Genomic DNA, 25793 nt, shown 5'->3' on the forward strand with positions numbered 1-25793 from the left:
CTGGGTGTCCCTCTGTTTTCTCTTCTTAGAAGGGCACCAGTTATTGGAGTAGGGTCTACCCTAATCTAGTACGATCTCATCTTAACTGATTACATTTGCAAAGACCCTATTTCCAAATAAGACCACATTCACACATTTAGGCAGACATGAATTTTGAGAGGACACTATTGAATCCACTACATTAAGCTATTGGCCTAGTGGCCAGTCCTGCTCCTGACTGAGGCAAGAAGGTACTTAGTTTACCTCCCTATTCTCATATCTAGCTAAGGCAATTTTGACTTCCTCATTAAGTGCTATATTCAAATATTGGATTGAGGGACACCTGGGTGGCTCAGTGGTTGAGTGTCTTCCTTCGGCTCAGGTTGTGATACCAGGGTCTTGGGATCGAGTCCCGCAGCGGGCTCCCTGCAGGGAGCCTGCTTCTCCCTCTGCCTATGTCTCTGCCTCTCTCTGTGTGTCTCTCATGAATAAATAAATAAGATCTTTAAAAAAAACAAATATTGGATTGAATTAAGGAATGAGAAGTCATCACTCAACCTTGCTTCAGTCAGCATTGCAGTACACTGTCCTCTTAACAGTGGATCAGTAGTAAATCCCCATGAAAGAAAGATGGCAAAGGATTTCTTCCCCTTGTACCCTAACACTCTCAAGTCTTGAGCAAAGTGCTCAGGTCCAAAAGGATAGGCCCAGCTCTTTCTAGAGGTAATCTGGAAATTCAGTTGGCAAAGGAAGTCCAGGAATATCTCATGTATCTAGCATCGTTATACTTTTCATTCCTGCAATAAACAATCCAAATGGCTAAACTTCTTGCATTTGAACCTGCTTTGCACTGTATTGCTGCTTCCATCCTCACTGTCAGTGGCCATTTCTAATGTCTGTCAGCCTCATCTCTAGTAGCTCTGGTCCTCTCTTTCTAATGTGCTGCTTCTATGTGCTACAGGCAGAAAGACTTGGCAGCAGAGCTTGTTAGACATGTGAGTGTAAGAGAGACAGACTGTGTGCAGAGCCTGCAGGGCTCTCTGGCAAAGAAAGGGCAGGAGACGTAGGATTATTTCAGCTCTTCAGAGGCCTTTCTGAGGTTGATAACTTTGATTCTCTTAGGTGACCTTGGAATAACAGAAGTGTCACTGCATGATGTAGACCCTACTCTTTGCAATCTACAGGATTCACAGGTTTTAAGTTTGGACCTAGGCTCCTATTTGTGCCATTGGAGGTTTAGAAAGGGCAGAGTGGTGAGGCTGAGGTCAGCTCACAGCTTAGGCTCTTCCTACTTCCTGCCTTACCCAGTGGTTTCCTCTCAGTTACCTAGGGCAGAGCAAGGCTCCAGGTACTGGACCCCAAGCATCACAGCAAGAAAGTTCTAGGGGATACCACAGGCAGGACGGCAAGGGCCTTCGAACCAGTCAGACCTAGGTTCTAATCCCCACTCTGACCACTTATTAGCCTTATGACTTGGGAAAGTAACTTAATCTCTCTGGTCTTTTTTTTTAAGATTTTATTTATTTATTCATGATAGACAGAGAGAGAGAGAGAGAGAGAGAGAGAGAGAGAGAGAGAGAGAGAGAGAAGCAGGCTCCATGCAGGGAATCTGACGTGGGACTTGATCCTGGGATTCCAGGATCACACCCTGGGCCAAAGGCAGGCGCTAAACCGCTGAGCCACCCAGGGATCCCCAATCTCTCTGGTCTTGATTTAAATATCTGCAAAATGAGAATAATAAATCTGTACCTTGCATGGATGCTTTTTGGATATAATTAAGACAAAGCGATAAAAGCATTTAGCATATTATAGACACTCAATGCTAGCCTAGTATTCATATTATTGGATGTCAGTCTTTTAAATAAAAACATTTTATTGTGATAAGAACACTTATAATGAGATCTATCTTCTCAACAAAGTTTTAAGTGTATAATGTATTATTGTTGACTACAGGTACAATGTTGTACAGTAGATTTCTAAAGCTTAATCGTCTTGCTTAACTGAAACTTTAAGCCCCTTGATCGGTAGCTCCCTATTTATTCCTCTCTTCAGTCCTGGCAATCACTATTCAATCCTTTGATTCTATGAATTTAACTATTTCAGATACTTCACATAATTGGAATCATGCAGTATTTTTTTTCTTTTTTTTTAAGATTTTATTTATTTATTCATGAGAGACACAGAGAGAGGCAGAGACATAGGCAAAGGGAGAAGTAGGCTACATGCAGGGAGCCCGATGTGAGACTCGATCCCGCAACTCCGGGATCACACCTTGAGCAGAAGGCAGACGCTCAATCACTGAGCCACCCAGGCGTCCCAGTATTTGTTTTTTTTGTTTTTTTTTTTTTCTGTTACTGCTTTATTTCACTTTTAGCATAATGCCTTCAAGGTTCATCTATGTAGTTGCATATTGGAGAATTTCCTTCTTTTTAAAGGCTGAATAGTATTCTGCTGTATGCATATGCATTTTCATTATCCATTCGTCAGTGGACATTTAGGTTGTTCCCACCTCTTAGCGATTATGAATATTGCTGCAATGAACAAGGCAGTGCTAATATCTTCTTGAGATCTTGGTTTCAATTTTTTGGATAAATGCCCAGAAGTGGGATTGCTAAATCATATGATAGTTCTTTTTTAAATTTCTTGAGAAACCTATACTGTTTTCCATAGCAGCTGTACCATTTTGCATTCCCACCAACAGTATGCAAGACTTCCAATTTCTCCACCTCCTTGCCAACATTCACTGTCTTTAGCTTTCTTGATAAAAGCCATCCTAACAGGTGCAAAGTGATATCTCATTGTGATTTTGATTTGCATTTTCATGATGATTAGTGATGTTGAGCATTTTTCATATACCTGTTGGCCATTTGTATGTCTTCCTTTGAAAAATGTCCTTTCAAGTCCTTAGCCCATTTTTAAATAGTTATTAGGGTGTTTGTTGTTGTCTGTTTTGTTTTATTTTGTTTTGCTATTGAGTTGTGGAGGTTTTTTACATATTTTGGAGACTAATCTGTCAGAGGTACAGTTTGCAAATGCTTTCTTCTATTTTGTTGCTTGTCTTTTCACTCTGTTGATTGTTTCATCTGATGCACAGAAGCTTTCTTGTTTGATGTAGTCTCATTTGTTTATTTTTGGCATTGTTGCCTGTGCTTTTGGTGTCATATTCATGAAATCACTGTCAAGACCAATGAAGCTTTCCCCCTATGTTATCTTATAAAAGTTTTACAGTTTCAAGTTAAGTCTGTAACCCATTTTGAGTTGATTTTCATGTATGTGTAATACCGGGGTCAGTTTCTTTTCTTTTTTTTTTTTTTAATTGGTGCTCAATTTGCCAACATATAGAATAACACCCAGTGTTCATCCCGTCAAGTGCCCACCTCAGTGCCCGTCACCGAGTCACCCCCACCCCCCGCCCGCCTCCCCTTCCACCAACCCTAGTTCATTTCCCAGAGTTAGGAGTCTTTCATGTTCTGTCTCCCTCTCTGATATTTCCCACTCATTTTTTCTCCTTTCCTCTTTATTCCATTTCACTAATTTTTATATTCCCCAAATGAATGAGACCATATAATGTTTGTCCTTCTCCGATTGACTCATTTCACTCAGCATAATACCCTCCAGTTCCATCCACGTTGAAGCAAATGGTGGGTATTTGTCGTTTCTAATGGCTGAGTAATATTTCATTGTATACATAAACCACATCTTCTTTATCCATTCATCTTTCGATGGACACCGAGGCTCCTTCCACAGTTTGGCTATTGTGGACATTGCTGCTAGAAACATCGGGGTGCAGGTGTCTTGGCGTTTCATTGCATCTGTATCTTTGGGGTAAATCCCCAGCAGTGCAATTGCTGGGTCATAGGGCAGGTCTATTTTTAACTCTTTAAGGAACCTGCACACAGTTTTCCAGAGTGGCTGCGCCAGTTCACATTCCCACCAACAGTGCAGGAGGGTTCCCCTTTCTCCAAATCCTCTCCAACATTTGTGGTTTCCTTCTTTGTTAATTTTCCCCATTCTCACTGGTGTGAGGTGGGATCTCATTGTGGTTTTGATTTGTCTTCCCTGATGGCAAGTGATGCGGGGCATTTTCTCATGTGCTTGTTGACCATGTCTATGCCTTCCTCTGTGATATTTCTGTTTATTTCTTTTTAAAAAAGTAATCTCAATGCCCAACAAGGGGTTTAAACTAACAACCCCAAGATTGAGTCACATGCTCTACCAACTGAGTCAGCCTGCTACCCCTAATTTTTTTCAATGCATTGTAGTTTTCAGTATACAAGTCTTTTACTTCCTTAGTTAAGTTTATTCCTAAGTATTTTATTATTTGTGATGCTATTGGAAATGGAATGTTTTACTAGTTTTCTTTTCAGATAGTTCAGTGTTGGTATATATAAATTCAACTAATTCTTGTATGTTGATTTTGTGTCCTGCAACTTTATTGAATTTGCTCATTAGTTTATAACAGTTTTTTTTATTTTATGGAGTCATCAGGGTTTTCTGTATATGAGATCAAACATCTGAGAATAAGGACACTTTTACTTCTTCCTTTCTATTTGGATGCCTTTTTGTTGTTGTTGCCTAATTAAATGGCTGGGACTTCCAGTACTACACTAAATAGAAAGGCAAGAGTGGACACCTTTGTCTTGTTCCTGGTCTTAGAGGAAATCTTTCCATTTTTCACCATTGAGTATGATGTTTTAGCTGTGGGTTTTTCATATATAGTCTTTATTATATTGAAGTACTTTTCTTCTATTCCAGTTTATTGAGAGCTTTTCTCATGAAAGGGGGTTGAATTTTCTCAAATGTTTTTCCTGCCTGTGTTGAGATGATCATGTGATTTTTATACTTTATTCTGCTACTGTGTTGTACTACAATATTTGATTTGCATATGTTGAACCATCCTTATATCCTAGGGATAAATCCCACTTGATCATGGTGTATGATCCTTTTAACGTGCTGCTGAATTTGAGTTGCTAGTATTTTGCTGAAGATTTTTGCATTTATATCCATCAGGCATATTGGCCTGTTATTTTCTTAAGATGTGTTTGTCTGGCTTTGGTATCATGATAATTATGCCTCATAAAATGGGTTTGGAAATGTTCTCACCTCTTCCATTTCTCAGAAGAGTTTAAGAAGAATTGGCATTAATTCTTCAAATATTTGGTAGAATCCACCAGTAAAACAATCTGCTCCTGACCTTGTCTTTGTTGGGAGGTTTTAAATTACCAGTTCAATCTCCATACTAGTTACAAATCTGTTCAGACTTTCTGTTTCTTCATGATAGAGTCTTGATAGGTTGTGTGTTTCTAGGAATTTATTCATTTCTTCCAGGTTATCCAGTTTGTTGACATTTAACTGTTCATAGTAGTTTCTTATGATCTTTTGTATTTCTGTGACATCAGTTGTAATATCTCTTCTTATATTTCTAATTGTTTTTATTTACTTCTTTCCTTTTTTCTTAGTCTGGCTAAGGGTTTGTTAGTTTCATTTATCTTTTCAAAAAAACTCAACTCAGTTTTGTTGATGTTTGCTTTTTTTTCTATTTTCTATTTCATTGATTTCTGCTATAATCTGTATTATTTCATTCCTTACGCTAACTTTAGGCTTAGTTTGTTTTTCCTTTTATAGATCCTTGAGGTATAAAGTTGTTTACCTGATACCTTGCACTTTTTAAAATGTAAGCATTTATTGCTATGAACTTCTCTCTTAGTACTGCTTTTGTTGCATCCCATAAGTTTTGGTATATTGTGGTTCTGTTTTCATTTGCCTTGAGATATTTTCTAATTTACTTTTGACTTGTTTCTTTCACGCAATGCTTTTTCAGAAGCATACTGTTTAACTTCCACATATTTGTGAATTTTCCAGTTTTCTTTCTGCTATTGATTTCTAGTTTCATTCCATTGTGGTCAGAAGAGATATTTGGTATGACTTCACTCTTTTTAAATTTGTTAAGACTTGCTTTGTGATCTAACATGTGATCTATCCTAGAGAAAGATCTGCATGTGTTTGAGAAAAATGTTTATTCTGCTGCTTTTGGGTGAAATGTTCTGTATATATCTGTTAGGTCCATTTGATCTATAGCGTTGCTCAAAGTCTCTGTTAACTTATTTGTCTTCTATCTGGATGGTCTATTATTGAAGGTGAGGTACTGAAGTCTTTTACTATTATTGTATTGTTGTTTATTTCTCCCTTTAGTTATATCAATGTCTGCTATCCATATTTAGGTGCTTTGATGTGGGTACATATAATTTATAATTATATCTTCTTGGCAGTTAAATCCTTTTGTCACTATATAATATCTTTCTTTATCTCTTATAACAGATTTACTTTAAAGTCTATTTTGCCTTATGTAAGTATAGACACTCCTGCTCTCTTTTGGTTACCATTTGCATGGAATACCTTTTCCCATACCTTCACTTTCAGCTTATGTGTGTCTTTAAATATAAAGTGAGTTTCTCGTTGAATGCATATAGTTGGGTCTTATTTTTCTTATCCATTTTAGCCACTCTATGTCTTTTTTTTCCACTCTGTCTTTTAATTGCAGTTTAATCCTCTTACATTTAATGTAATTATTGATAGGGAAGATTCATTGTTGCCATTCTGCTCATTGTTTTCTGTTAGTCTTGGAGTTCATCTATCCTTTCCTCTCTTGCTGTCTTCCTTTGTGCTTTATTGATTTTTTTGCATTGATATGCTTTGATTCCTTTCTTTCTTTTTTTTTTTAATTTTTTTTTAATTTTTTTTATTTATTTATGATAGTCACAGAGAGAGAGAGAGGCGCAGAGACACAGGCAGAGGGAGAAGCAGGCTCCATGCACAGGGAGCCCGATGTGGGATTTGATCCCGGGTCTCCAGGATCGCGCCCTGGGCCAAAGGCAGGCGCCAAACCGCTGCACCACCCAGGGATCCCCCTTTTCTTTCTTTTTTTGTATAACATCTATAAGTATTTGTGTGTATGTGGTTACCTTGGAGCTTACATAAAATATCTTATAACAGTCTATTTTAAGTGATAACAAGTTCAATTCAATCATATACACTCTACACTTTAATTTCTCACAGTAACACTTTATGTTATTGTTGTCATAATTGAAATCTATTTATATTATGTATTTTAAACATATTTTAGTTATAACTATTTTTAATGCTTTTGTAGTAACCTTTATAATAAAATTAAAAGTGATTTATCTACCACTATTAGAATAATACAGTATTCTGTATCCATCTATATATTTAACGTTACCAATGAGTCTCATACATTCTTATGCTATTATGTTGTTGGTTAGCATCCTTTCATTTCAACTTGAAAAATTCTCTTTAGCATTTCTTGTAAGGCAGGTCTTGTGGTGATGAAGTTTCTCAGCTTTTGCTTATTTGAAAAAATCTTTATCTCTTTTTCATTTTTGAAAGACAGTTTTATGTGGGATAGTTTTGTGTTTCTTAGCAGCTTTTTCCTTCAGGGTTTTGCATAATCATTCCACTCTTTTTTGGGGGCTGCAAGGTTTCTGCTGAAAAATATGTTCATAGCCTAAGGAGTTTCCTTGTATATGACAAGTCACTTTTCTTTGCCTGCTTTCAAAATACTCTCTGTCTTTGTTTTTTGACAATTTGATTATAAAGTGTCTCAGTGTGGATGTTTTGGGGTTCATCTTATTTGTTGTCTTTTGGGCATTTTGGATCTGGATGTCCATTTCCTTCTGCAGAACTGGGATATTTTCAGCTATCTTTAGAATGAACTTTCTCGTCCTTTTTCTCTTCTCTCTCTTCTTCTCTTCTCCTCTTCTTTCTCTTCTCTTCTCTTCTCTTCTCTTCTCTTCTCTTCTCTTCTCTTCTCTTCTTCTCTTCTCTTCTCTTTCTCTTCTCTTTCCTTTCTGGAACTCCCATAATGTATATATTGCTCTTCTTTATGGTTTCTCATAAGTTCCTTAAGCTTTCATCGTTATTTTTCATTTTTAAAAATCTTATTGCTCCTCTGACTTAATTATTTTCAGTGACTTTTGCTTGAGTTTTCTGTTTCTTCTGCTTGATATAGTCTGCTGTTGAGCCCTGCTAGCAAAATTTTCAGTGCAGTTGTTTTGGGGCTCCATGATTTCATTTAGTACTTTTTTTTATATTTGTTGAAATTCTCACTCTGTTCATGTATTGTTTTCTTGACCTCAGTGCACAGCTTTATGATAATTATTTTGAATTCTTTAAGGTAAATCATATAACTCCATTAGGGTCAGCTTTATCATGTTCCTTTGTTTAAAACATCTTCGCTCAGGGCAGCCCAGGTGGCTCAGCGCTGCCTTTGGCCCAGGGCATGATCTGGAGACGTGAGATTGAGTCCCATGTGAGGCTCCCTGCATGGAGCCTGCTTCTCCCTCTGCCTGCGTCTCTGCCTCTCTCTCTCTTTCTCTCTCTCTCTCTCTCTGTCTCTCATGAGTAAATAATGAAAATCTTTTAAAAAAATAAAAAAATAAAACATCTTTGCTCAATTCTTTATTTTCTTTCACTCTCTGTTGGTGTCTGCACAATAGACAAAGCAAGTACCTCTGCTAGTCTTCACAAACTGGCCTCATACAGAAGACTCTCACCAATCAACCTGGCCAGAGATTCTGGGAACTTCTACTAACTTTTTCCTTCCCCAGGGAGAAGAAAACTATGTTTTTTAACACTCATTCTGCTGAGCCAGGGACTTTGGAACTATGGCATCTACCAGTCTAAACTATCTTCTCCATCTCCCCTAGATGGATAAACTGCACTGGACCTATCAGAGCTCCACATCTGGCAAGACAGAAGTAAGACTCCTAGAGAGTTTCTTTAGAAAATTTGGGGTACTGGATGCAGAAACCTACCTCCTCCTTCCCTTGGAAGAATCTGGATCTTAGGGAGTCTCTTCTTGATCACATGGCAACTGTGCTAGATGCAGGGACTTTGGTAAGAGGGTATCCCATGTCTTCCTACTGGCCTTAGTGAATGTGGTTTTATGTTCACCTAGGGATACAGGAGCTCTTCAGTTAGTTTTTGGATTTCTAACAAAAAAGAATTTATTCATAAATTGTGTTAAACTGGTGTGTTTGTGAGGAGAAGGAGAGCACAGGACTTCCTATTCCATCATCTTACTTACGATACTCTGGATGTTAGTCTTCTGTTCATCCATTTACTCAGCATCAGAAAATGCTTATAGTTTCCTGTCTTTCCCCATCTTTTTAGACACAGTAGCACAAGAGACAAACAGTCTTCTGTTCCTGCTGAGAGATTGCTAATAAGCACTAGTCCTCAGCTCCATGGGATGCAGAATGAGTCAGTCATACAGCTGCAAGCTTTAGGACAGTAGGCAGATGTGACCAGCTTTCCCTCACTTTGCCTCTGGACTCTTTTCTCCAAATACTAAGTTTCTTAGGGCTGTAGGCTAGCAATTCCAAATTGGCAGCTCATCCCTCCAGTGGGCCCAGGGAGCAAGAAACCTCCAAGTTCAACATCTCACAAGTACTGAGACGAAGTGGGCACAATTCTGTATTCTCCACCCTTTGAAAAACTTATTTAAGGTCTTCAGAAGCAGAAGGTAGGTCTTATTTGCTTTTCTTCCTTCTACCCACGTCTTCCTCCTACGTCTTTACCGCCTCAGTCAGGATCTGAGGAAACAGATGGATACGCAGCTACTGCTGCAGAAAGGCCAATGTGAGGGTTCCAATATTGGGTCCATATTGCTATTCAGAATCCAATAGCCATTTACAATAGCATTTTTGATGTTTTCAAAGTAATTTCCTGACTATTTTTTAAATCAAATACCCATTTTAGAGATGAGGAAACTAAGGCATAGAAAGAAGAGCATCCTCGAGTGAGTCAGCAGCTAAAGTGGGGCCAGAGCCCTTGTTTCTTGTCTCTTTGAGCTCTTTGCACACTATTTGGAATGAAAGAGTCAGAAGATGGGGACAAGTATTCCACCACCCCCTAAGTAGTCAACTTGATCTGCCTTGGAGACCCTAGGAACTTAGGACTTCATTCTAAGCAAAGGACTAGCCAGGATGCTGAAGGGGAAAGGCAATGTCTTCATCCTGGTTTTGTCACTCAAGCTCTAGACTCCTGGATAGCATATTTCCTGGGCCCAGCCCACTGCCATGTGTGAAAAGTGATCCTGGAGAGGAGTGTATCCAGGGGGTCAGGAGCAGAGCTAGGGTGAGAAACCAGACCCTTTCCTTCTCTGGGTCACTCACACGGCACTTATACCTTCTACCCTGCTTGGTTACCTTTCTGAGATTCACTTTCCCCATCTGTAAAGTAAATATAACACTTTCATCAATTGTCTTATAGAGACTGTTAGAAGGCTCAGAGGTGATAAGGATAAGTGAGTCATCTTTAATCTATGAAGCAGTATTTGCATCTGACTTTGCTACTCGATCCCATTCATGGAGCAGCTACTTACTGGGAGATAGGTGCCAAGTTAAGTACTGTATGTGAATCATCTCCAACTAGGCCTCAGATGACAAGTGACTTATCCAGTGACATTCAGCTGTTCAGTGGCAGAAATGAGATGAGAGCCTTTTCTCATCAGTCCCAGAGGCCTGAGACTGAGCTGGAGGTCATACTGCTGTGTACATAATGTTGTTAAATTTAACAAATAAAAAAAGGACTCCAGTTGAATTTGAATTTCAAATAAATCATAAACAAATTTTAATGTAAGTATATACATTGAGATATTTAGAACACAGTTATACCAAAAAATTATTTATCTAAAATTCAAATTTAACTGGGCATCGTATATTTTATTCAGCAACCATATGTGTATATGGAATTGGCATTGCAGGAGCAGCAGGTAGGCAGGCTGTCTGTATATTCATTTTGAAGCAAGGGAGTCAGTAGGCCATATGTCAGGGAGACAAGTGATCTTCCCACTAAAGCAAGTCTCTACTGCTGTTCTCAGCTTGGGGGCTACCATAAAACATATACAAACATGATACTTTGGCCTGATAAAAAACCTTCACCTAGACTTAGGGCCCTTCATTTTCCCTTCCTAATTGTTGTTCCCAAGACCCTATTTTCCCTATTCATTAGGACACCTTTGGGGGGTATTTAAAAATATTTTATCGAGGATAAAAAGGATAATTTTAAAATAGGTAAAAGTTTAAATTTTAAGTTGGTAAATTGAACACCAATAAAAAATAAATTTAAAAAAAGTCCATCTAAAGATGAACTAGGAATTTTAAAAAGGGTTGTAACCTGTTTCTGGCCAAGATGAAGTAACAGGGATTGAATTTGCTCTCCTTCCTAAATAATCAACAGATAATATATTTTTGAAAAACCAGTATTTTTCAAGATGCTGGACATCAGGTAATGAAAGACAAAGATAGGAAACGAATGAAGTGAGTGCTACAATTGTCCCAGGTTATTGCCTAGAGAGAGAAATGCCTGGCTGTGGAGCAGGGAGGAAAAAATCCAGTAAAGAGCATGGTGTTTTCTCGGAGGTGAGGAAACAGCTAGGAATCCAGGGAGGCCAATGAAGCTAAATTTCACAGGGAAGAATATTTGGTAGATCTCCAGAGATCTACCAAAGGTCTCCTTTGGGTATTCAGTAGAGTATTGATCAGTGCATGCATGTGAGGGGCTACCTGAGGCCTAGGAAAGAACCATCCAAAAAATTAGAATATACAGTGTCTGGCACTTACACAGCTCTGGGGATTATGCGTGCCTCCACCTGCCAATCTGGAAAATTCAATCACAGGGCATTGGGTAGAGAGCATACATGTGATTCTTTTATCAGTATTGGGAATTAGCCCTAGGCTGATAACTGTTCCAGCCCTGCCTAACAAATTATAAAAGCAAATCAGAAAAGTTCAAACTATTTCCAAGTTACCTTAACTGTGTCCCAGATCAAAGTTCAAGAATATTTATAATAATACAAAAATATCCAGCACCTAATAAGGTAAAATTCATAATATTTGCCATCCAATAGAAAATTCCCTAGCTTACAAAAAAATTCAGGAAAATATGACTCATATTGAGGAGATAATTCAATCATTTAAAACCAATCCAGAATTGAAACAGATGTTAGAATGAGTAGACTAGAAATGTAAAACAATTACTATAACTGTATTCCATATGTCCAAAAAATTAAGTAAAGACATATGAGATATAAAAAAGGCCTATATTGAACTTCTAGAGATAAAAAGTACAATGTCTGAGATGAAAAATATACTAGATGAAAATAATGGAAGATTAGACATTGTAGGAAAAAAATTAGTGAACTTGAAGACATAGTAATAGAAACTGTCCAAGTGAAATACAAAGAGAAATAAGGATATAAATAAAGAACAGAGCATTACTGAGCTGTAGGACAACTTCAAAAGCTTAATATATGTGTAATTAGAGTCCCTGAAAAATAGTAAGGAGCAGAAAACATATTTGAAGAAATAAAGACAAAAAAATGTCTAGATATAATGAATATTATAAACCCATAGATTCAAAAATTTCAGTGAACTCCAAACACAACAGACATGAAGAAACTATACCAAGGTATTTTATAATCAAATTGATCCAAACTAGTGGTAAAGACCAAAAAAATCTTAAAAGCAACAAGAGGAAAAAGTTACATTATGTATAGAGGAACAAAAATAAAGATTATAGCAGATATCTTGTGAGAAACAACACAAATAAGAAGGTGATGGATTAATATCTTTAAAGTACTGAATAAAACAAACAAAAAACTTGTTGACCTCACCTTTTGTACCCAGTGCAATTATATTTCAAAAATAAAAGTGAAGTAAATACTTTGTCAGACATACAAAAGCTACAAGAATTCATCAGCAGCAGACCTGCAATACAAGAAATATTAAAGGAAGTCCTTTGGACAGAAAAAAATGATACCAGATGGAAATATGGATCTACACAGAGGAATTAAGAGCACTGGAAATGGTAACTACATGGGTAAATATATTAGATTTTTCTTATTATTTAAATTTCTTTAAAAGATAATTAATAAAAATGATAACAATTGAGTGTGGAGTTTATAACATAAGTAAAAGTAAGTCATATGATAATAGCACAAAAGAGAAGAGAAATGGAGGTATACTGTTATGACATTTTTATAATATGTGAAGTGGTATAGTTTTACTTAATATTATTAATTAATAATATTATTTAAGGGAACATCATGATAAGTTAATAATGTACACTGAAAATATTGAATCAACCACTAAAATAATGAAACAAAGAGTGATCTCTTAAAAATGAACAAAGGAAATAAAATGGGATCTATGAAATGCTCCACTAATCCCAAAGAAGTTTTTTTTTTAAAGAAAGTAAAGAGAAAACACAGAATATATGGCACAAATTAAAAGCAAATGACAAGAAAATAAACTTATATCTAATAATATCAATAACCATATGAAACATAAATAATCTAAAACCACAATAAAAAGGCAGAGATTATCAGATTGGATTTAAAAACAAAACCCAACTGTATATTCCATATAAGAAATTCATTTTAAATATAAAGACAAACAGATTCAAAGTAAAAGGATGAAAAATACAATGCCAACACCAATAAAAAAATATCTGGAGTGGCCATGGCCATATTAGAATCAGACAAATTAAATTTCAGAATAAATTTTAGAAAAAAGAATGTTGGGGTGCCCAAATGGCTCAGTTGGTTAAGCGTCCAACTCTTTTTTTTAAGGGTTTATTTATTTATTCATGAGAGACACACAGAGAGAGGCAGAGACATAAGTAGAGGGAGAAGCAGGCTCCCCTCAGGGAGCCCGATGCGAGACTCAATCCCCAGATCAGGGATCATGTCCTGAGCCAAAGGCAGATGCTCAACCAGTGAGCCACCGAGGTATCCCAAGCATCCAACTCTTGATTTCAGCACAGGTCTTGATTTCTGCATCATGAGTTCAAGCCCCACATTGGGCTCCATGTTGGGCATGGAGCCTACTTTTAAAAAAAATTAGAATAAAGGATGTCAACAAGGAATAAAGAAGTCATTCCATAATGATAAAAGGGTTAATTCACCAAGAATATATGAGCTTATGAACTTCACATAAGGCAAAAACTGACACAACACAAAGATTAGTAGAAATAACTAAAACAAGAGATTTCAATCCCCTCTCTCAATAATTGATAGAACAAGTATACATAAATTCATTAAAGATATAGAAGATCTAAAGAACATTATAAACAAACTCGATCTATTTGACACTTATAGAATAGTCCTCCCAACCACATTAGAGTATACATTCTTTTAAAATATGCAAGGAATATTTACCAAGATAGATAATATTTTGGGTCATAAAACAAGTTTCAGTAAAATTGAAAGAATTCAAGCTATACAAAGTCTGTTCTCTGATCATAATGAAATTAAGTTAGAAACCCATAACAGAAATATCTCTGAAAAATTCCCAGTTATTTGGAAAGTAAGTAAATAAGACAGTTCTAAATAATCTATACATAAAGGTGGAAATAAATAAATTAAGAAACATTTTTAACTGAATGAAAATGAAAACACATCTAAAAATTTGGTGAAAGTTGTTAAAATAGTACTTAAGGGAAATTTTATAGTACTAAATGCTTACACTAGAAAAGAAAAAAATATCTCATATCATTCATCTCAGCTTCTACTTCAAGAAATTAGAAAAAGGAAGTGAATTAAATCCAAAGTAAGTGGAATAGTAGAAAAATAAAGATTAGAGTAGAAATCAATGAAATAGAAAACAAGAACAATAGAAAAAATCATTGTAAACAACACTGGTCCTTTCAAAAGATCAATAAAATTGATAAACCTCTAGCCATGGTGAACAGGGAAAAAAGAGATAAGGCACAAATTACTAATACTGGGAATTGAGAAGTGATGTCACTATGGATTCTACAGAGATTAAAAGGATAAGATAATATCATAACTTTATGACAATACATTTAGTGACTTGGATGAAATAGATCCATTCCTTGAAAGACACAAACTACCAAAGCTGACTCCTGAAGAAATACAATATCTCTATATCTATTAAAGAAATTGAATTTATAGTTAGAAACTTTCCTATACATAAAACTCCAGAAACAGATGGCTTCATGGGTGAATTCTATCAAATATGTAAGGATGAATTAAAAGAAAATATAAGGGGCATCCCGGGTGGCTCAGCCGTTTAGTGCTGCCTTTAGCCCAGGGTGTGATCCTGGAGACCCAGGATCGAGTCCCATGTCAGGCTCCCTGCATGGAGCCTGCTTCTGCCTGTGTCTGTGCCTCTCTCTCCCTCTCCCTCTCTCTCTGTGTGTCTCCCATGAATAAATACATAAATCTTTAAAAAAAATAAAAAGAAAAGAAGATATAAAAACCTCTCCTAGAGGATAGAAGAGAAGGAAATACTTTCCAACTCATTTTATGAGGCCAGCATTATTTTGATACCAAAGCCAGACAAAACATTGTAAGAAAATTACAGATCAATATTCATTATGAATATAAATGTAAAAATTCTGAGCAAAATTTTAGCAAATAAAATTCAACATTTATAAAATGGATAATACATTGCTGCCAAGTAGAATTTATCTCAGGAATTCAAGGTTGGTCTAATGTTTGAAAAACAATCCATTTAATTTGCCATATTAACAAATTAATAGAGAAAATCATATTATTGAAATGAAGATCAAAAAGCATTTGATAATATCCAAGACCTACTGGTAATAATTCTCAACTAACTCTGAATAGATGGAACTTCCTCAATATGATGAAGGGCAACTATAAACAGTCTACAGCTAATATAAAACTTAATGGTAAAAAATAAATAAATAAAAGCTTTCTTTCCAAAATTGGGAATACTGCAAGAATGTCCACTCTTGCCATTTCTATACAACATTATAGACATTATAGACATTACATTACATTACATTACATTACATTACATTACATTATTCTAGCTAGGGCAATAAAAAGGTGGGGGGAATGGAAAGAAGAAAGGAAGGAGGGGAAGAAGAGAGAAAGAAAGGAAGGAAAAAAGGAAGGTAGGAAGAAAAGGCAATTAAGAATGGAAAGGAAGAAGTAAAACTAGCTCTATTCACAACCAATGATTGTCTGTTCACAACTACTATAATTGTCTATGTGGCAAACCTGATGAAATGCACAAAAAATATCTAGTAAGTAAGTTTAGTAAGGTAACAGGATACAAGATTGATATACAAAAATCAGCTGTTTTCCTATTTACTACTGATGAACAATCAAAAATTAAAAAGTCTTTTAAAAATAGCATCAAAGATATGAAATACTTAGGGATGAACCTGCGAAAAGGTGTGAGAGACCTGTACAGTAAAAACTATGAAACACTGCTAAAAGAAAATAAAAAAGACCTAAATAAACCGAGAGATTATACCATGTTCACAGGGCAGAAAATGAATTTCATATCGTTAAAATGTCAATGCTCCTCAAATTGATCTATGGATTCAATACAATACCAATCAAAATTCTAGGGAGTATTTGTGTAGAAATTAGCAAACTGATTCTAAAATTCATATGGAAATGCAAAGAATCTAACAGAGTTAAAACAACTTGGAAAAAGAAGAACAGAGTTGGGGGCACCTGGGTGGCTCAATGGTGAGCATCTGCCTTTGGCTCAGGGCATAATCTTGAGGTCATCGGATCTAGTCTCGCATCAGGCTCCTTGCAGGGAGCCTGCTTCTCCCTCTGTCTGTGTCTCTGCCTCTTTCTCTGTGTCTCTTATGAATAAATAAGTAAAGTCTTGAAGAAGAAGAAGAAGAAGAAGAAGAAGAAGAAGAAGAAGAAGAAGAAGAAGAAGAAGAAGAAGAAAGAAGAAGAAGAAGAAGAAGAAGAAGAAGAAAGAAGAAGAAGAAGAAGAAGAAGAAGAAGAAGAAGAAGAAGAAGAAGAAGAAGAAGAAGAAGAGAGTTGGAGAACTTCCACTATTTGTTTTCAAGACTGATTATAAAGTTGCAGTATTCTAGACAGAGTGGTGTTGGTGTCAAGACAGACAAATACAAAAATGGAACAGAATAGAGAGTCTAGAAATAAGCCCACACATTTATGGAAAACTGATTTTTGACAAAGCTACAAAGGCAATTCCGTAGAAAAATGATAGTTCATATATATATATATATATATATATATATATATATATATATATATACATATATGTTCTGACTCTTCTTTCATTTTATTAAAATTACACATCAATATTTAAAAGCAAACTGATCACTTCAAAATCACTTCAAACAGCTGTGAGCTTCCAGGTGTGTTTCTGAGAACATCCATGTGTAAAAAAATAATAATAAAATAATAATAATAAATTCTGATCCATACTACATGATATATACATAAAAGTTAATTCAAAATGTATCACAAGCCTAAATGTAAAACCTAGAACTATAAAACTAGAAGAAAACATTGGAGAAGACCTTTGCAACCTTGGTTAGTAAAGATTTCCTGGATATCAAAAGCACAGTCTCAAAAAAAATTTGATAAATGAGACTTCATCAAATTTTAAAATGTCTGCTTTTTAAAAGGTACTGTTAGGAAAATGAAAAACAAGACCATGAGAAGACATTTGCAAATCATACCTCTTATAAAAGACTTGTAACTGGAATATATAAAGAAGTCATACAGCTCACTAATAAAAAGACAACACAAATTTTAAAAGGGCAACAGATTTGAATAGACACTTCTTCAAAGAGGGTATATGAAAAGATGCTCAACATCTTTATCCATCAGGGAAATGCAAATCAAAGCCCCTCTAAGACACTAATTTATACACATTACAGTGGTTACAATCAAAATGATGGACAATAACAAGCCTTGGCAAGAATGTGGAGAAATCGGAACCCTCATACGTTGCTGATGGGAATGTAAAACGGTGCAGCCACTGTGGAACAGTCAGGCAGTTCCTCAAAAGGTTAAAATGGAGTTCCCATATGACCCAGTACTTCCTCTTCTAGATATAGACCCAAGAAAAATAAAAGCATGTTCACACAAAACTTGTGCATGAATGTTCGTAAGAGCCCAAAGATGGAAACAACCCAAAATTCCATCAACTGATGAATGAATAAACAAAATATGGTCTAGCCATGCATTGCAATATTATTCAGCCATCAAAATGAATGAAGTACTGGTAGGTCATACAACATGGATGAACCCTGAAAACATTACACTAGGTGGAAGAAGCCAGTCACAGAAGGCTATATATCGCATGAGTCCACTTAGATAAAATGTCCAGAATGGGCAAATCCACAGAAACAGAAAGTAGGTTAGTGGTTGCCAGGGGCTGGGAACATGGGGAATAGGAAGTGACTGCTTAATGAAAATATTGTAGAATTAGGGGCACCTGGGTGGCTCAGTCAGTTAAGTGGTTGACTCTCGCTTTCAGTTCAGGTCATGATCTCAGGATTGTGAGATCAAGCTCTGCATGGGGCTTTGGGCTCAGCATGGAGTAAGCTTGTCCCTCCCCTGGTGAACTCTCTCTCTCTCTCTCACTCTCTGTCTTTTAAATAAATAAATAAAATCATCAAAAAAAGAAAGAAAATATTGTGGAACTGGTGGTGACAGTTGCACAACTTTGTGAATACACTAAAATTGCTGAACTGTATACTTTTAAAGGGTGAATTTTACGGAATGTGAATTATATCTCACTAGAGCCATTATTTAAAAAAGAAAAAAAGTGAATCTGGGTTATCCTGGGTTATTTCCATTTTTGTTTAGCCTTTTGTTATCTTTGTTATTTTGTATTACATAGACTCTTTGGACAATAAGAGTGAGAGGGAAGAGGGACAGTGCCATCCCAATATTACTGTACAGAGTGACCTTGTGGAGCTGAAGTGCAGTGTTCTGTTATTTTTTAAAAATCTCTAAAAGAGACCTTTTATTAAAACAAGGAGCCTGAGGCAGACCTCATTGGAATGGGTTCAGAAAAGTCATGGTAAAATGTCTGAGCACTGTGGGAGATGCAAATGCATTGGCAATACATGGGTCCAGTTCCCACTACACCCACAGGACGGGGTTTTCAGCCATCTTCCCCCTGCTTTTGCTTAGCTTGACCATCATGCAGGGGAAATACCAGAGTCTATCAGAAAAGCTGAGAGCTTGTTAAGGACAGGGGTGGCCCACTTTTATAGTAGAGAGTGGGTATTGGACTTGGGTTAGAGTTCCAGTTCCGCCACTTTCTAGCCGGCTGACCTTGGGAAACTCACACAGCCTCACCAAGCCTCAGTTTTCTCTTCTGCAAAATAGGAGTAATAACATTAATAAGGCTGTCTGTGGATTGCCATAGAAGATGTATGTGATCTGTGAAAGTGCTTGACAATGCTTCTTTGGTTGCATTTGTATCTATAGAGTCATTACTATGACGTCCCTCAAATAGCAAGTTGTAAAGCGTATAAACCACTCCTGTGCCTCCAAATCTCACACATGCCAGAACAGGATTTAAATACTGCCAGTTACTTCATTGACAACAGTAAGAACATGTGGAGCGCGCAGTGTATAACAGGGTCTTCTCACATTTTCTCACTTAATTCCTGCAACAACCCTATTAGGTAGGGCCTTTGGGCTTCCCATTTCATGGGTAAAGAAATTAAGAATCAAAGATACTTTTAATCTTTCATGCTTCAACATAGTGGGGAAAAGAGAAACTGGCAAGTGTTTGAATAAGAGGCAGAAGAGAGCAGTGATTAAGTGCACGGCCTGTCTGAATCTCAGCCCCACCACTCACAAAGCACTTGTCTTGGAGTCAGTTGTCTCATCTGTAAAAGGGGATGATTATAACACCTACCTCAGCTGGTGTCATAAGGATGAAATGAGTCAACATACATAAGACACAGAGGACAGTGTCCAGCACAGATGATTAGCTATGTAACTATTAGCACATAACTATTAGCTATGATTAGCTAATAGTTCATCACAAAATAATTTAATAATTCACAAAACATCAATTAAAATGTTAGGTTGATGATAATTGAGATAGCCTGTCTCATGGACTTCTGTGTTTGCAGTTGTATCACACTGGGATGTCTTTTGGATACTGGCATGTTTTATGACAACTTCCCAGGCCACCAAAGATGCCTTTGTCCTCCGAGTACAGGCCAGTCCCCCTTACCTAGGACAGACTGCCTTTATGCCCCCTCTCTGGAACCTGGGGCCCAGAGAGTGCAAAGAACCTGTATAATGTGACAGACCAAATGTATGACAAAGCTCAGACTGGAAACCAGGTCTCCATTCCTCTAAGTTCACTTAAAAGCCAGTGACCAGGTATAGGACTGGGAAGGGCTTGAGGATTGTGAGAATACAGTGAGCAGCTTCTGAGAGCTGGTGAAGGCTGTCAAGACGTTTTTCTAAGAGAGGTGTGTGATGTTCGCCTTGGTTCTTTGGCAATATGCTGACAGGGAAATCCCTGTGTGGTACTTCTGAGAACATTTTCAGACAGAGACAGAGGTACTAAATATCTAGTTGATAGAACAGAGGGGGCAAAAAAATGCCTTTCAGCACATGTTCATGGAGGTGTTAGGTGCTCAATCACTATTGCAATTGCCCAGGTGTGCCATGGCCTGCTAGGGTCCAGGGAACGTGAACAGAGTGCTGCTTGGGTCTGGGTAGTGGGAGTCCTAGGACCTACTTCCAAAAGGGCTGGGGCGCTGCCACTGCTCCTCAAGGGGTCTGGGCCAGGGAGGTGGGAAGCTGTTTGTTGGTTTCTCTCCCCAAGGAATTGTGCCTCAACACATAAGGCGCCCACCAGCCTGCATGCCTTCACTCCTTTCCCTCTTCGGGCCTTAGTTCCTCAGCTTGGACTTGGGTCCAATGTCCTGCGCCCTGCCTCCTCCTCAAGCTGGCTAGCTGGGCACCAGGGAGCCAGAAGGGAATGTTTTTGGGTCCTGAGCATAGGATGGGGATGATCACTGTAACTGGGAAGCTCCGAGCTCGCCATCTACTTGATCTGCCAGAAGGCTGGCATCTTTTTGGCATGACAGGGTGAGGATTCACAGTGAGAGAATCACCAGTCCACACTGGTTAGGCTCCCTGGGCCTCTCTCCATATTCCCACACTCTGCCCTGCTCTAGGAAAGGACCAGGAGAAGAAAAGGGCCCAGTCTCAGAGCCAGAGCATTGGGGTTTCACGTCTAGTAGCACCAACTCACTGGGACCCTGGGCAAGTTTTAGCCTGCCCCTCCCAGGGGCTCAGAGGCCCATATACAGAGCAAGGGGGTGAATGAAGCGGCCTCAATGATCTAGAAAGTGAGACCAGGGAGGGATCTTTGCGGCCATGGAACCTGTCACTGACAGATGAGGAAACAGAGGCTCAGAGAGGTTGAGGGACCAACCAAAGTGACTCAGGGCACAGGAGTGGGACCTGGGCTCTGGGCTCTGTCTTGACTCCTATGGCAGGCTGCACTTTCCACTGGAAACCTCGTGTGCATGTGTGGCACTGCCTGTTATGATCTCTGTGAGGGTCCTGCCTTTGGAGTCAGTGGCCCCAGCTGGCCTGGAGAGAACCTCGGCTTAGATGGGGGCTACTCCTCAGGAACCACTCTCCAGGGTTGCCTTAAATCCATTCTGGAAGTAGGCAGGCTGGGCTCACCCACAGCCCTCCAGGCTTCATTCTCACCAGGGCTGGAGCCAATCAGGGAATCACAGAGGATTCTCTCCACCTCCTTTGTCATTGTATCAATACTCTTCAGCCAAGGCGCCCACTCACCACCTTCCCAGCTGGCTGGCTCTTCCTCTCAGCTCTCCCTCTCCCTCTCCCCTCTCTGGCTCCCGCTCACCCACTCTGGCTCCTCCTCAACTGCTTCTAGCCCCTCTTAGCAGCCCTGCTCCTCTCAGCTGCCCACCCGGCACTTTATCTCATTCTTGGCAAGCCTTCGAGTCTCTACAGATCCCAGCATCTCTGGCCTCGTCAGACAGAGCAGAGACATAGGCAGGCTGCGCTGGCGGCAGCCCAGACCTGAAGGGTGTGGAGGCCTTGGGACTTGGGACCCATTGTTGAGCTGAGCCCACAGCTGCCTCAGAAGATGTCACAGCAAAGAGAGCAGCCTGGCAGGGTGAGACCTAAGCTCCAGGGACCAGGCTACCTGAGGGACTTGGGGGGAAGCAGGCAGGCAGTAGATCAGAAACAGCCCAGATCCACAGGTGACCCCACCCCACAAGGCCATGTCTACACAGACTGAGCCTTTGTGCAGAGATGAAGGTTGCATGTACATAATAGGAGGCTCTGCTAGGAGATGCAGGCTGCATCCATGTGGAGCTGGGCCTTCTAAGGAGGTGTTAGTGGTGTCCATGCAGGAAGAGACCCCCCCCCAAGAAAAGGAGCTTTATGTCCCCAGAGGACAAGACTCTGCAAAGAGTTGTAGACAGCATGTACATGGAGCCCAGCCCAGAAGGCATCTACACAGGGCTGAGATTTGCCCAAAGAGGCAGGCAGAATGAGCAGAAGTGCGTGCACCTTGGAGACACATACAGGCAGCGCCAACCCCGGGTACTTTGGCTCTTCCGGACAGTGCAAGCTGCCACTGCCTGGAGGCCGGCCCTGCAGAGAACTGATGGCTGGTCGTCGGGGCATGAGGCCGGTACCTGACAGTAGAGGCAGCATCACCTGCAAATGTGGCTCTGGGGTCCTTCCGGGGCTCTCCGTGGCACACAGCTTTGCATGGTGGTGCCTGGCTGGGTCACCACTCAGGGGAGCTGCACGCGGAGGTGCAGGCGTGTACGTGCAAGGAGGCCCGGTGGGGAGGTTCACACAACACCTGCCCAAGATGAGCCTCAGCAGGCTGAGGCAGGCCAGGGCCAAGAGAAAGGTGGCTCAGTCACCAGGCACAAACTGTGTCTACAAGGGACTCGAGCTCCGTCTGCACAGGGCAAGACTCCACAAGAGGATGTCAGCCGTGTGGATGGCTGCTCTGCGAGTGGACAGACGTTGGGTCTACATAAACCAAAGTTCTGTGTGGGGAAGGGGCTAAGCGTGCACAGAACCCCAGGTGAGGCTGCATCCACCCAAGACAAGACTCTGTCTGCTTCGGATGATGTTGGATCTGTCCTAAATAGGGTGGTATCCACAGAGAATGAGTGGGGTTTCATCTGCAGAGAACCAGGCAGTGTCTACGCACAACCACCCAGCTTCCACCAAAAGAACGAGGGTTCTCAAGCAACTGCAACCTGTACCAGCACAGGCCAAGCCCCTGCCTGCATAAACACACCAAACTACCCTATGGCGATGCAGCCTTCATCAACAGTGTGCACGGTTCCGCTGCCCCCCGACCCGGATCAGCACTGAAAACCCCCGCGCAGTGAATTACAGCCAGTATACAGATGAGCCAGGGCTGCTGGTGGGCGTGCAGCCTGGGTCTACATGGAGCACGGCTCTAAGCCGGATCATGATGGAGCAACGCTTCGCTAGTACGCTCCAACCGTTCATTGAAAAAGTCAGGCTCTACCTGCCAGCGTCGCCTGCTGTCACGGCACCTGGATAAGCTCAGAAGTAGCCACTACAAGGGAAACCTGCTTGCATTGAACTCAACCAGGGGTCTGCGTGGAGACTCGCCCTATGTCCACACCAAGTAGAGCTCCTTGAGGAACTGCACCCCGGGGGAAGGAAGCAGAAAGAGCTGCTGCAAGGGGTCGCTGGCTGCATCCCCCTGCCCCAAAGAGTGCCCCTCTTCAGGGAAGCACAGCCCGGGTTGGCAGAGCAGAAGCTGCTGCGAGGGGGCTGCTGGCTGGTTCCACCCAAACCAGGGCTCCAGCTGGAGGCTTGGCCCATGTCTCTATGGAGCGCCCATCGACAAAGAGCTGAACGCGGGCTCACGGAGACCTCTTCCCAGGGGCACGGGCTGCATCTTAACAGAGCACAGGGTGCTGCTAAGAACCACAGCCTGGGTCAGTGCAGCCAACCAAGCCCCCGTGTGGGGCCACTGGCAGCATCTCAGTAGAGCGGAGCTCCAAGTGCAAGCGCAGTAGCCGGGCCAACCTGTGGTCCCAGCCCCTTCTGTCCCTAACCACGAGCAGCTGGAAGTGCACTGCCCCCGTGCACAGCCTTGCACAGCGCTGGACCCAGCGCTCCCCGTCACTGGGTTTGCCGTGTTCCATTCTCCTCTTCCATTGCCTGTCCCCCTTGAGACCCCATTTTATTCCTGGCCCCTCTCTGAGTTTCATGCCTGTCCCCAAGGCCACTATGCAGTTCCTCTCTTCCGGGTTCCAGAAGCCTGGCACTCCCAGATTTGGACAGAGTACCATATATACACTAGGGTACAGAGCATACCCTCGGGCAAACCCTTCTGCAGGTCTTAATCTGTAAAAAGTCTTCCTAATCTGAAACACCACCAGCACCTGATTCTGTTTCTCTCTGGTTAGGAGATTCTGGATTCATAGCCAGATGAGAAGAGGCTGCGTGGGTCCAGAGACCCTGGGCAGCATTTGGACAAGAGTATTCCCAGCAGAGAGCCCCCCCATGGAGAAAGGCCCAGGGGTAGGAAAAGCATGGACTATTTTGAGGCAACAGCAAGCCACGTGTATTTTCTGGAATGTGCTTGGTTGCTGCTCCTGGGCTCCCTCGCGGTGCTGCCCAATAGAAATTTCTGCAGTGGTAGAAACGCTCCCTGTCTTCATTGTCCAATACAGTAGCCACGAATCACATGCAGCTGTCGAGCTACCGGAGGTACAGCTAGTGTGAGCGAGGACCTGAATTTTTAATTGTAATCAATCTCATTTCTTTTCTATTTTAAAGTTGTGGTAAAACACATGTGACATAAAATGTGCCATTTTAGCCATTTTTGCTGCACAATTCAACGATCTTAGCTGCATTCGCACTGTTGTGCACCTAGCAACCCATCTATGTCCAAAACTTTTTCATCGTCCCGCACAGAAACTCTGTGCTCAGCCTTTTTAAATTAAAATTAGTTAACATTTAAATGGCCACATGTGGCTAGTAGCCACCACATTGGCCGAAACAAGTCTAGAAGCCAGTGACCACCAAATCAACATCCCCAGCCTAGACCTACCCTCTACCCTGAGCTCCAGTCCTGGACACCCAATCACCTAATGGGCACCCCCCTCTGAGTGCCTTACGAGCATCTCACAACTCTATGAACTTTCCACAGTCGAGCTCAGCATCTCCACCCCCACCGCCTAGTACGGTTCCCTCTGGGCTCCCTTTCTTACGAAACGGCACCCCCAACCACCCAACAGCCTGAGTCAGAAGCCCGTGAGTCACCTCGGATATCTCCCATTTACTTTGCTTCCACAGCCAATTCTTTCTGAGCTCTGCAGATTCTGTTTCCTCAAAGTATCTCATCTGGGCTCCATCTTCTCCTCTTCGTTGCCATTTCTCAGGGCTGGCTCCCTCCTCCACACTGTCTGACCCTGACTCTGCTCCTCCCAGCCCTTGCCGCCACACCCCTGCCCCACCCAGCTTCCCGAGCCCTGCTGCCAGAGGCTGGCTGGGCTCCCAGACCCTGCCTCCAGCACTAGAGGCTCCCCAGAGCAGCAGGGCCTCACTATTCAGAGGCTGCTGAGCACCACCCACCCCACCCCCTGTGTGCAGAGCCCAGAGGGATGCTCTCTGTGAAAACCAAGACTTTGGCAAGCTTGAGAAGATCAGGCTTCTGGGACAGACTCCCGGGCTAGCCGAGAGGTGGTGGGAGAAGGCTTTCACGGGGGACCCCCCCACACACAAATTGGGACTCAAAGCTTGGAGCTGGAGTTGCCACTGAATGGCTGTCTCGGTCTCTCATCCATAGGACCCAGATGATTATCTTCCATCCTTCACTGTGCTGTGAAGCTGAAATGCAGGGGAAGGGGTGTGCCATGTTGTCGCAGTGGAGGTGTGGGTCCCAGCTCACAGGAGTCACGAGTGGCGGGAAAGTGCTGCGGC

The 25793-nt window shown here is 40.8% G+C and overlaps 1 long non-coding RNA gene across 11 annotated transcripts in view; it reads right to left on the reverse strand.

The window, feature by feature from the left end:
• Positions 1–25793, reverse strand: part of LOC140627755 (uncharacterized) — a 291600-nt gene that overhangs the window by 75908 nt on the left and 189899 nt on the right. The window contains exons 5-6 of one of the 11 annotated variants that reach the window (XR_012026368.1): positions 8811–8949; positions 945–1700 (exon numbers count right to left, since the gene is read on the reverse strand). The exons of the other annotated variants lie outside the window; for them this stretch is intronic. This is a non-coding gene — a long non-coding RNA (uncharacterized lncRNA). Of the gene's footprint in view, positions 1–944; positions 1701–8810; positions 8950–25793 lie in introns of those variants that run through there. 11 annotated transcript variants of the gene reach the window in all.

This window comes from Canis lupus, chromosome X, assembly GCF_048164855.1.
Source record: "Canis lupus baileyi chromosome X, mCanLup2.hap1, whole genome shotgun sequence".
NCBI lineage: Eukaryota > Metazoa > Chordata > Mammalia > Carnivora > Canidae > Canis > Canis lupus.